The sequence below is a fragment of the Impatiens glandulifera genome, unplaced genomic scaffold (genome assembly GCF_907164915.1).
Source record: "Impatiens glandulifera unplaced genomic scaffold, dImpGla2.1, whole genome shotgun sequence".
NCBI lineage: Eukaryota > Viridiplantae > Streptophyta > Magnoliopsida > Ericales > Balsaminaceae > Impatiens > Impatiens glandulifera.
This window is the reverse complement of record NW_025919560.1, coordinates 59,791-73,852: the sequence shown is the minus strand read 5'-3', so window position 1 is coordinate 73,852 and position 14,062 is coordinate 59,791. Positions and strand designations below refer to the sequence as shown.

The 14,062-nt window shown below is 31.1% G+C and overlaps 1 long non-coding RNA gene across 1 annotated transcript; it reads right to left on the bottom strand.

Annotated features, from left to right (window-relative positions):
• Nucleotides 1–2,348: 2,348 nt before the first annotated feature.
• LOC124918171 lies at nucleotides 2,349–2,887 on the bottom strand. The gene is made up of 3 exons (XR_007097343.1): nucleotides 2,773–2,887; nucleotides 2,583–2,672; nucleotides 2,349–2,464 (listed from the first exon to the last, which is right to left on the bottom strand). It is a non-coding gene; the product is annotated as an uncharacterized LOC124918171 (long non-coding RNA).
• Between the last annotated feature and the right edge of the window lie 11,175 nt (nucleotides 2,888–14,062).

Below are 14,062 nucleotides of genomic sequence, written 5' to 3'. Positions count from 1 at the left end.
TCCATTCTCTTCCTTCTCTCTAAAAAGACGACTCCCGACGACGAACTCCGACGACGACCCCCGACGAAGACGTCGGAATCCCAGCGAAGGAGATGTCCGCTACTACTGGTATTCTTCCTCCTTCCTTCATTTCTTTCGCATTGTTTTGTTAGGGTTTAGGGAATGGAGATTTATTAGATAAATGTCACCGGCGGCGAAATACGGGTACGTCACGCAGGTGCGTCACGCAGGTGCGTCACGCAGTTTGGATATTTGTTTGGTTTTTCTATAAAATCAATGGAGCCCAATCTATGATGTAACTGCTATACTTACCTCCATCCAGGTATGGGTTTGTTTGATTTTGAAGTTGGAACTAACTAAATCAAGCTCACACTAAAAAATACAAAAAGTTATACCTAATTAGTTACATTGCTAACAACAACATGAGTCATGGATAGCATCTGATCAAAATTACATCGAAACTTATAAGGGTTCTATTTTTTCTGCAGTCGTTGCTTTGTGACCCGAACCCAAACTCACTTGGCAACTCAGAAGCTGCAAGGATGTTCAGCGAAAACAAATGCGAGTACAATATGAAAGTAAGGGAGGTTGTTGAGCAGAGTTGGACTGCAGACTACTTCTTTCCGAGGTGGTAGGGTGGTTTGTCCCTGTAATAGAGATACTGAGATTTTATTAGAACTTGAAAAATGTTTTCAACACTTTGTGAACTCTTGAATGGTGAACTACCAACAACATCACATATTTTCTTGGGTTCATTTTGGGGTATTCAGTTTCAGACAAATCTTGTGCATATATTGTTGATGATCCCCTCTGCCTATTAAGGTTGATTGCTTCAATTCTGCTACTCATTATTGTACTGAATTCTGTTTATATCAGTTTTAGTGTTTGTGCCTTTTATGTTGGAATGAGATATTCTACTACAAATTTTAACTTCAAATAATAACAATTTAACTATCTTGGAACTCTGTTAAAATTTATTTGTAAACTTTTATATTGTAAAGCATTACATTTACCTCAAATCACAACTTCTGGTTCACAAATCACAATTTATTTGTAACTATCCAGACTTGTTTAACCCTCTATAACTTGAAACTAAACCATTAAATCATTTCGTTCAAAATTCAAAGATTTACCTCAATCACACTTCTCTTATCAAATAACAAATAAAAAAAAGATAAATAAATTAAATGCTTGAACCAATTTAAATGAAGAATAATCTATAACAAATGTGTTATATATATACACAGTACATAGTTTACAGCAAAACTCAAATTGGCACAAAAGGAGACATCCTTCCAAGTGATCAGAAGTGATTAGCCAGCAGCTCACCAAGTGAATCTATTCTCGACATCTTTTGAGCAGGTTGAGTCATATTCTTCTATTGCATGACTGTCCATTACTGCATTATGATCAGAATTTGTCAATTGATGAAATGAAAGGACAACAAAATAATTACTATACAAACTATAATTAGTTGCACTCTACCTAATGAACTATGAGAAGACTCATAATGTGGAAAACTTCAAAATAATCAAAAGTTCACCAACATTAGTTCAAGAGTCATTCAAACACTAAACTGAACCAACAACAACAATCAAAAGAAGCAAGTTAATTACCATTAAATCCAAAGTCCCAAGTCCATCATCTGGGTAATTACTCTTTAATGACATTATATCTGATCACTGAATTTCAATCTTATTCTTCAAACCACCATCAAGAACTTCCCATACAAGCTTATGCTTTGTAAAGTAACATTTCGCCACCAAATTCCCTTCATGTCTTGACTTATACTGCATCCAAACAAAACAAATGAAATACCCACAACTTAAAGTAATAACTAAATCCAAAATGAGTAGTACAAAGGAGAGGCAATACAAATTTGCAGGAAATCCATATTCATGTGTACCCACAACATCTAACTCTCATTTCTTTTAAGATGATTTAAGCAATCAGCAGTTATGCCCATCTCATTTTTAATACAATCACCATTTTTCAGTAATTTAAAGCCGATTAAAATGAGCAGGAAGGGAACTTAGATGAGATCAAGAATTCACAAGCCGCTCACTAAATCCCTGCATTACATAATGAGTTTCAAGCAATCAGCAGTTATGCCCATCATCAAATAAAATATTGCAATCAAACCCTATATAACAATTCTATGTCCACAAATTCAACTTAGATAACAGAGAGCAGAAAACAAGGAACCATAAAAGAAGAAAGTGTTCTATCTTTATTTATTATTTTGATCAAGTAGTAATAATTCCCTAATGCACGGTAAATAGATAGAAGTTGCAAAATGGTAGAAAATCATGCATGTGCTTTATAAATATTCAGACTTGATGAAAGAACAAAAGTGCACCTTGCTCAGGGCATTAATCGCCATGATGATTTGCTGAATGTTAGCAATCTTTGCAGGAGATTCTTCAGAATCGTGAAGTTTGGCATTTTGCAGCAACACCTCCACCTAATTATTTTATATCAAACAACATCATTTGACAGATATCAGAAAAAGAAAGGCACTAGATACAAGTGTGTAACATTAACTCGGGCCTATACAAAAGGATAATTAATATTTTATTAACCTGCTGGCAAAGGGGATTAAGCAATGCCGAAAGAAAATCAGCTTGTTTGTCCGGTGAAACATCTTCAACCCCAATTAACAAGCAAATAGCCTGTAAGCCATTATAGAAGTCATGTCAGGCCAACAAATATCTTGTCAATTATGTCTTCTTAAGCAACCAATTCGAGTAAAGGGGAAAAGTAAGTGCATACCTCAAAGAAAACTCCAGTTTACTGCGGCTCAATTCTTCCTACGACAGCCCAGATCGAAAGGGAAACTAAAAAAGATACTTTACTTGTTTGAGGATTACAATCTGATTGTAATGTACTGGAATGAGATTGGAAAAGGAGCAAGGAATCAGATCAAACGAATAAGATTGAAGAGGGATTTTTGCAGTTGCAATTGAAGTAGAAGAAAAGCTAGGTTTTGAAACGTTTAAGAAGGGTATTTAGATTACTTAGGGATTGATTTTGTAGATGTGTGAAAAATAGCTGACTGCGGCTTTCTTTCTATGGTCCGTTCGTTGCTGCGCAGGCAGGTTGCTACGTGACGCATCCTGCGTGACGCATCCTGCGTGGCGCATCCTACGAATCTGGACGAATCTGGGTGCGTCACGCATCTGGAGGGTGCGTGACGCATGGGTATAATGGTCATTAAAAAATTTGGGGGTCACCAGCGCTATAAAAAACATGGGCCCGCACCAAACGCATTTAGCCCCTATTTTGGGGTCATTTCCTCAAATTTCCCTTTAGCTTTATTAAACACTTTACTCACCCGTTGTAGTTGTAGTATATAATTGAATGTAAAATCTCCATACAATCATTCAATTAACTAATTCAAAATTCTTAAAAATTAAAAAGAAGAAAAAATATATCACTTATATATATTAATAGTTTTTTTTTTGTTTTTTTATCCAATTTTTATAGTCTTATTTCTATTTTACCATACAATCATTAAACATAGTTTATTTTATTAAATTTAAAATATAAAAAAAACATTATAAATTAAATTTCAAAAAATCATTTCTTTTTATCAAACAATATTTCTAAAAACATATCAGCATCAAACAAACTATAAGAGATGCATGGTTATACATCTCTTAGATTAATAAAAAAATATTAAATTATTTTATCTTTAATTCTTTTATTTTTTTTATCCATAACTCAACATTTTTTTAATTCAATCTCAACCAGATTATTTAATTAATATATATAATAATAATAATAATAATAATGTAAGTAAAATATAATATAGTTTAACTTGTTAAATAATTAACTAAGTTACAACAATAAAATATTAATAAATAATTTCAAATATTATGATAAATCAATAAATTGATATAATATATATTAATTTGATAATATTTAATATATTTAAATATACCACCTTTAAGCCAAAAATACTACTCGGTATTGCAGTACTTATACCGACGACTATTGTTCCGTGGGCATTTGCCTTCACTATTGAATTTTTTCTTACTAGTGATAGCTGGCGGTGACATGGGCTATATCCCACTGTAAATATTTTAAGCTTTTGAAGATTTTTAAGTTCTTGAAGATAGTCTTTTCCGGGATCTACATCTTTGAAGCACTTGTCCAGATTTACATACCCGTTGGTGCTTCCGCCGATATTTGTACATTTCCGACATATTCTATTTGAAGAGTAATGATACGAAAGATTTGTAGCGAACAAGGCTCAAATGATGTGTCACCTTATAAATATTACATGTAACAATATTTCCTCTAATTTTAAAATTTCTATCTCTTCAACTTTTTATTATTTTAAAAAATTAATCAAATTTATAATAAAAAATAAAATATTTACAAATTATTTGAATAAATCAATATATTATTTGATTGATTTATTTCTTGTATATATAATGTAATTGAAATATTCCTTATAAATAATAATTTCTTTTATGATAGTATATGTTATTCAGCTTTATTGTACATTTTATCTAACAATATTTATAAAAAAAATCAACTTCTAACAAACTAAACAAATTATAATCAATAGCACTTTATTTTAAATTGGTTTCTCTAGTCACCGTTCAAAAAGGAAACTCTCATTTTCTTTAGACAAGACAGAGAAAATGAAGTTACGTGAAATCATAATTTTTCTTATTTATTATACTTAATTTGCTTTTATATTACATTTCTATCATCCACAAATATTTTAATCATTAATTATTACCACAACTATAATTATAATTATAATTATAATTGTTAAGAAAGGCATATTCAAATAACATATCTTTTTAAATCTTTGATCTTCATTTCTGTCTAAATATTATATAAAATTTTAAAAATTAGGATCAAGTTTTTCAAACCACAATGATAGTAGTCAAGCAATTTGCGTACCTAGATTTTAAGCTTTAATTTTAATAGGTCGGATTTCTTATATATATCTAACTTCATACAAATTTATTGTAATTGTGAGTACTTAATATTCTATCTAATTTGTTGAGGAAAACTCTTTAAACTATATATTAGAACAAAATTAATTTAATGAAACATAAAATTTTAATTTATAATACAACCTTAATTAAACATATTTTTGATAAAAAAAAAAACTAATTAGAGCACATGATTAATTGAGAAACAAATTAATTCACTTAATTATAAAAAGTAAACACTCACAATTTATACCACCTTTAATTTGTCACAGTTTTTGTTACTGATCTTTTCTTAATTTTTTTTAAAGTACTTTAAATTTGATCAAGAGTTTGTTTATGGTTGATAAAAAAATGTGATCTTATTTTCTTTCTACTTATTTTTTTTAAATTCTACAAAGTAATATTAAATCTTGAATGCACCAATAATTATGTTAGAAAAAGGTTAAATGGAGCAAATGGGAAAAAAATGAATGGATTCGATTAATAATTGGGTAGAGAAAAGGGATGAAAAGATCAAAAGAAGAGGAAGCAAATGGGAAAAAAAGAAAAAATCAAGAAGAAAAAGGTAAAATATTTAATTATGTAATTACTTAACATGAGATTGATTTGAATGTGTTTTGGATTTAGTTATATATAAGTAGAAAATGTATAAAGGGGGTTAAACCGAGAAATTAAAATGGATTATTTTAGTAAAAAAAGAAAGAAATTGAGAAGGAAAATTAAAATATAAAAGAATGAAATTATGTAAAAAATTTTTTTTAAGAAATTGATACTCATATATTTATAAAATGTTCGAATTGTCGGGTCGAAGTTTTGGTTAATTTGAATATATATATATAAGAGTAGATGTATACTTATGTCTAATTGTGGGTTGCCCTATTATATATAAGCGATTTAATAATTATATATATAAATATAAAATATAAGATTAAAGATAATATATAAAAAAATAATATTTTAAACTTAAACCGTTAGGTTTAACTAAAAAGTTGACGGAAGGGCCACTGGTGACCTTTATAAAAGTTGAAAGGGCGATTTGTTTCAAAAATTAGTTTGAGGGCCAAAAGTGAGCGATCGAGATAGTTCGAGGGCCGCCCAGGTAATTTGCCCGGTAAATTATTTTAATAACCCTTTAAATTATTTTAATATTTTTTTTTATATTAAAATAAGAGTATAGCTAAATTATCTTAAGCACTCATACATTCCTTTTCTTTCAAAAAATATAATGTTAGATGTTCTTTCCCTCAATGTTTTTAAGGTTCTATACGGTCGTGTGGCACAATGTTCTAACTCTAGAGAAAGTTGTTTATATGCACCACCAGCATATGTTGGAACTAGAGTCGTTCAAAATTCGTGACCTTCTAAGAAATGTACATCTCTTGAGTGGAGACATCCCTAATTTCTCGTTTCTCCTCCGTAGGTATATATATTAATTGTTAATATTTAATAATAACGATAGATTATTATTATTATTAAAATTATATGATATCTTCTAATTACATATTATATTACAATTAAATTGGGGTCTCTTTCAAGGAAACTCCGTATCCTTCCCTTTCTTAATTTTGCACAACTAAAACTAATTTGTTTTGACGATTAAGAAATAAGATATATGAAACATAAATGCATGCATAGAGAGATTAATTAAACATTTATTTATTTTTAACTATATTAATTTTAACAATAACTCGTAGTATAGTTTATATCATAAGAGTTTAATTGTCAAAATAAAATCATTACTCAAAATCTTTGAGTTATCTCAAATCAAAAGTATATGACGCATTTATAAATGTTGGGAGCATATAAATGCATCTTTTTTCACATTTAATGTATGATTTGTGGATTTTCTGCTAAATTATCTTATTAGGTAACATTTTACAGAAAAATAATGAAGTTGCACAATATGCAATACTTATGAACTATAATGAAATCATATGTTATAAGATCTCGAGCATGTATTATTTTTACTATATAATAATTATGATCAATGTATTTGCAGTTTAGGCCTAACCTCTTTGATTTAGATAGGTCGTTCTTAGCTAAACCGGTACTATGTTTTGATGAAACATGTATCACTTAAGTGATGTATCACTTAAGTGATGTATCACTTAAGTGATGTATCACTTAAGTGATGTATCACTTAAGTGAGTCAATGTACTAATGAGAGTGTTCTACGTCATTTTCAAAGGAATATGGAGATAGAAGATGCTCCTTCGGTTAATATTTAACCGACTTGTTTGAATTTGATTATGTTATGGCACATCATTTTAATTTGGTCAAAAACACGTTGGCTATATTTTTTTCTGGATAATTAGCTAATTAAATTACATAATAATAATAATATTATTATTATTATTATTATTATTATTATTATTATTATTTTGTTGGTCTTTTCCTCGTGCTACACTTTGCTGGTATATGTAATTCTTCAATTTCTTAATTTGCACGAGTAATTTGTTTTTGATGAATAAGAAATATGTTATATATAAAGAATAAATGCATGTATAGATAAATAATTAAACATTTATTTATTTTGAACCATATTAATTTTAACAAGGACTTGTACTATAGTTTAGATCTTAAGAGAATAACCGTCAAAGAAAAATCATTACCCATCGATTACCGTTTACCATACATCAGACGGTGGAAGTGGACTAGGGTACCTCTTTGAGTTATCCCGTACCGAAATCTATGATTTGTAGATTTAATGCGTACATATCTTTTCGGAGGATTACTAAAGAAACCCAATCTATTACAATTAACTACTCAACTTACTATTCCTACTATTTGTTCACATTGCTTGAGAAGAGATAACAACGACACACTAGTCCTGGGTTAATTTGATTATGATGATGCATATGTTGTGTATACTCCTCTTGTGCAACATCGTGCTGGCACATCTAATCTTTCACTTTCTTATTTTGCACAACTAACTTATTTTGATGATTAAAAAATAAGTTATATATGAAACATATAAGGGGATTCTTCAAGTTACTATTTAACTGACTTGTTTGAATATGATTATGTTATGGCACATGATTTAAATTTGGTCAAAAACACATTTTTAAAATTTTTTCTGGATAATTAGCAAATTAAATTACATAATATTTTACTCATTTTCACTTAATAATTGATTTTTTTCTAAATTATCATGTCATGATTGTTTAATTATGTAACTATTTATTTATTTATTATTATTATTATTATTATTATTATTTTGTTGGTCTCTCCCTCGTGCTACACCGTGTTGGCACATGTAATCCTTCACTTTCTTAACTTGCACAACTTATTTATTTTGATGATTTAGAAATAAGTTATGTATGAAACATAAATGCATGCATATAGAGATTCATTAAACTTTTATTTATTTTTAACTATATTAATTTTAACAATAACTCGTGGTATAGTTTAGATATTAAAAGTATAATTGTCAAAGGAAAATCATTACTCAGAATATTTGAGTTATCTCGTACCAAAAATATATTAGGCGTTTATAAATGTTGTGAGTATATAAATGCATCTTTTTCACATTTAATGTATGATTTGTGGATTTCATGCTAAATTATCTTATCATGTAACATTAGGTAATATTTTACCGAAAAATAAAGAAGTTGCACAACATGCAACACTTATGAACTATAATGAAATAATATGTTCTAAGATCTCAGAGTATGTATTATTTTTACTATATAGTAGTTATGATCAATGTATTTACAGTTTAGGCCCAATCTATTACAATTAGCTACTCACTCAACTTAATATTTCTATTATTTTTTCACATTGCTTGAGAAGATATAACGACACACTAGTCCTAGGTTAATTTGATCATGATGATGCATATGTTGTTTATAAACCTCTCGTGCTACATCGCGTGCTGACACATGTAATCATTCACTTTTCTTAATTTGCACAACTAATTTATTTTGATTATTAAGAAATAAGTTATATATGAAACATAGAAAGGGTTTCTTGACTTGCCATAACATGATTATGTTATGGCACATGATTTTAATTTGGTCAAAAACACATTTGCAAGATTTTTCTGGATAATTGGCTATTTCAATTACATAATATTATTCTCATTTTCACATAATAATTGTTTTTTTTCAAAATTATCATGTCATGATTATTTAATTATGTAACTATTTATTATTATTATTATTATTATTTTGTTGGTCTCTCACTCGTGCTATACCGTGCCGGCACATTTAATTATTCTCTTTCTTAATTTGCACAACTAATTTGGTTTGATGAATAAGAAATATGTTCATAGATCAATTAAACATTTATTTATTTTGAACTATATTAATTTTAATAAGGACTTGTACTATGATCTTAAGAGTATAACCGTCAAAGAAAAATCATTACCCACCAGTCGACGTTTACCATACATCAGAGGGTGGTGGTGGACTAGGGTACCTCTTTGAGTTATCTCGTACCGAAAGTATATGACGAATATATAAATGTTGTGAGCACTTAAATTCATATAGATGTATTTTTTTTTCATATTTAAGGTATTATTTGTAGATTTAATGCATACACATCTTTTTGAAGGATTACTAAAGAAACCCAATCTATTACAATTAGCTACTCAACTTACTATTCCGACTATTTTTTCACATTGTTTGAGAAGAGATGACAACGACACACTAGTCCTAGGTTAATTTGATCATGTTGATGCATATATTGTGTATACTCCTTGTTATTTTTGGTACAATTAGAATCCCACATCGGAAGATAATGAGAGTGAAAGAAGTTTCTTAGTATATAAAAAAAATTATATTCACAATTAGCATAAATCCCACATCGGAAGATGATGGGAGTTGGGGAAATTTCTTAGTGTATAAAAGAAACTCTCCCCTCTTTGGTTTATTGCACCCAATATTTGTATCTCTTCTTCCTTATTAATTGATAGCCTTAGTGCTCGGAGACGTAGGCAACATTTTGGCCGAACTCCGTTATCAAATTATGTTAGTGTTCTTTCAGTTTGTTTTATTTTTTGTGTTTTTGTCAGGGTTTTTTCCAACAAGTGGTATCAGAGCCGAAGGTTCGTCCTTAGCATGATGGAGTCTTCAAAAGGGGCATCAACTCCTTCGTCATCCTGGACGAGGACACTGATGTTGAATTTGAAGTTTGCGGTGGAGATCTTTGATGGAACTGGGCATTTCAGCATGTGGCAAGATGATGTTCTAGATTGTCTTTTTCAGCAGAGTCTAGATATTTCTATTGAGGTCGGAAAGCCAAATGGTATAGAAGAAAAAGAGTGGAGTATCATGAATCGGTTGGCATGCGGAACAATTCGGTCGTGTCTGTCCAGAGAGCAGAAGTATGTTGTGAAGAATGAAACTTCTGCACAAACTGTGGCAAGCATTGGAGGACAAATTTATGAAGAAGAGTGGTCAGAATAAGATCCTTATGAAGAAGCGACTATTCCGGTTTGATTACCAATCATGTACTACTATGAATGAGCATATAACTAAGTTTAATGAATTGGTAGCAGATCTGTTAAACCTTGACGTTAAGTTTGAAGATGAAGATCTTGCATTGATGTTGATATCGTCCCTTCCTAATGAATTTGAACACTTAAAAACAACGTTACTTTATGGGAAGGGAAATGTTTCTCTTGATGCTGTAAGTTCTGCTTTATATAGTCATGAATTGAGAAAGCAGGATAAAAGGAAAAGCAAAGTAGGTACAACAGATGAAGCATTGATGGTCAAGGGCCGTCAGCAGAGCAAATCAAAAGGGAAAGGAAGAAGATCTGAAAGTAGAGTTGTCAAAGATGAATGTGCTTTTTGTCGTGAGAAAGGACATTGAAAGATTAACTGTCCAAAGTTGAAGAAGAAAGAGAAAGATTCTGAAGATGCGAATGTTGCAGAAACAAAGGTGATGTAGAATCAGAATACTCTTTATCAATGACACACACAACATCACATCTCGATGCGTGGATATTGGACTCAGCCTGAACTTATCATATGACATTAGTTCGAAAGTGGTTCTTTGACTTTAAGGAGCTAAATGGTGGAGTTGTTTACATGGGAGATGCTAATACATGTAAAATAAAGGGGATATGTTCAATCAAGATGAGGAATGATGACGAATCCACCAGAATTATTAGAGATGTTTAGTAAATACCGAATATGAAAAAGAATCTCATTTCTTTGGGGGTCTTGGAGTCAAAAGGCCTAAATGTGAAATTGGAAAATAGAATTCTTAAGGTAATCTCTAGAGCGCTAGTGATGTTGAAAGCTACCAGAAAGAGTAATAATTTGTATTACTATCAAGGTAGTACAGTTAATGGGACAACATGTGTATCAACTTCCGGGAGCAGTAAGAAATTAGAGCAAAATTATGGCATATGCGATTGGGGCATGCTGGTGAGAAATCTATGCAAACTCTTGTCAAGCAAGGATTGTTGAAAGGTACAAAAGTTTGTAAGTTATATTTTTGTGAATATTGTATTTTGGGAAAACAAAGGCGAGTAAAATTTGGCACTGTTATGCATAATACCAAGGGTATTTTGGACTATGTGCACTCAGATGTCTGGGGACCTGCCAAGACTCCTTCTCTTGGAGGTAGAAATTACTTTGTTACTTTTGTTGACGATTTTTCCAGAAGAGTATGGGTGTTTACGATTAAGAACAAAGGTGAAGTGTTTGAGATTTTTCTTAAATGGAAAACTCAAGTTGAAGACGAGACAGGAAGAAAGATTAAAATTCTCCGGACTAATAACGGTAGGGAATACAAGAATGATCCATTCCATAAGTTATGTCAAGAGTGTGGCATAGTTCGACACTTCACAGTTAGAAAAACACCACAACAGAATGGAGTATCGGAACGTATGAACAGGACATTGGTGGAGAAAGTTCGATGTATGTTGTCTAATGCTGGGTTAGACAGGAAATTTTGGGTAGAAGCTGTGTCATACGCTCAACATTTGGTAAATCGCCTACCATCATCTGCACTTGGTGACAAGACTCCATTAGAGGTATGGTCTGGAAAACCTGCAACTGATTATGATTCTTTGCATATTTTTGGTTCTACTGCATATTATCATGTAGTTGAATCAAAGTTGGATCCACGAGGAAAGAAAGCTCTTTTTATGGGATTTAATACGGGAGTTAGAGAATATCGTCTCTTGTGTTTGGATGCAAAGAAAACCATTATCAGAAGAGATGTTACTTTTGATGATTATTCAATGTTGAATAAGGTAACACCAGAAAAAATTGATTGTACTCCGCAATAAGTGGAGTTTGAGCAGATAAAGATAAGCCCAACTAGAAGTGACTCTCCGACGACAGACGAAGAGTTAAATGAGGAAGAGGTTCTGACCCAAGAACCTTTAGAACAAAGTGAATCAATTGCTGTGAATAGGCCAAGACGAGTTATTCAAAAACCAGGTCGGTTTGTTGACATGGCGGCCTATGCACTTCTAGTCGTAGATGATGTTCCATCCACCTTTTCAAATGTCAGTCGAAATACTGAAAATGGAAAAAGGAGAGGTGTTATGGAAGATGAGATGCAATCTATTCAGAAGAATGAGACATGCAAGTTGACGCATCTACGAAAAGGGAAGAAGGCTATTGGTGGTAAATGGATCTTTGCTAAGAAAGAAGGATTTTCCGAAAAATTTGATGTTCGCTACAAGGCAAAATTGGTAGCTAAAAACTACGCTCAGAAGGTAGAAAGTGATTATAATGAGGTACTTTCTCCTATTGTTAAACACTCTTTCATTGGAATTTTGTTGTCCTTGGTAGCGCAGATGAATTTGGAGCTAGCTCAACCAGATGTGAAGACCGCAGACATACACAATCATTTGAACGAGGAAATCTAAATTTATCAACCAGATGAATTTAATGTTGCTGATAAAGAAAATTGGGTTTGCAAGTTGAACAGATTATTGTACAGGTTGAAGCAATCGTCGAGACAATGGTACAAGCGACTTGACAAGTTTATGATGGAGCACAAGTACACAAGAAGCAGATTCAGTTCATGTGTGTATTTGCGCAAATTGCAAGATGAGTCTTACATCTATCTAGTCTTATACGTTGATGATATGTTGATAGCATCAAAGAACCAATATGATGTTGACAAATTGAAGGCTCAATTGGGTAATGAGTTCGAGATGAAAGACATGGGGAAAACCAAATATAATTGTTTAGATTTGGTAAACATCTTCCGCGTTTGAGTCGGCGCTGAAGAGCGTCAATTGGAAGCACTGAAGGATTATTTTTTAATATTGAAGATTATTATTTGGATATTATGCCAATGTGGAGATTTGTTGTTTTTGGCACAATTAGAATCCCACATCGGAAGATAATGGGAGTGAAAGAAGTTTCTTAGTAAATAAAAGAAATTATATTCATAATTAGCATAAATCTCACATCGAAAGATGATGGGAGTTGGGGAAGTTTCTTAGTGTATAAAAGAAACTCTCCCCTTTTTGGTTTATTGCACCCAATATTTGTATCTCTCTTCCTTATTAATTGATAGCCTTAGTGCTCGGAGACGTAGGCAACATTTTGGCCGAACTCCGTTATAAAATTCTGTTAGTGTTCTTTCAGTTTGTTTTCTTCTTTTGTGTTTCTGTCAGGGTTTTTCCTAACACTCCTCTCGTGCTACATCGTGTTGGCACATGTAATACTTCACTTTCTTAATTTGCACAACTAATTTATTTTGATGTTTAAAAAGTAAGTTACATATGAAACATAGAAGGGGCTCCTTCAGTTACTATTTAACCGACTCATTTGAATATGATTATGTTATGGCACATGATTTTAATTTGGTCAAAAACACTCTTTCAAGATTTTTTCTAGAAAATTAACTAATTAAATTACATAAAATTATACGCATTTTCACCTAATAATTTTTTTTCTAAATAATTATGTCACGATTGTTTACGACTAATTTGTTTTGATGAAAAGAAATATGTTATATATGAAGAATAAATGCATGTATATATCAATTAAACATTTATTTAATTTGAACTCTATTAATTTTAACAAGAACTTGTACTATAGTTTAGATCTTAAGATTATAACCCTCAAAGAAAAATCATTACCCATCAATCACCGTTTACCATACATCAGATAATGGAGGTGGACTAG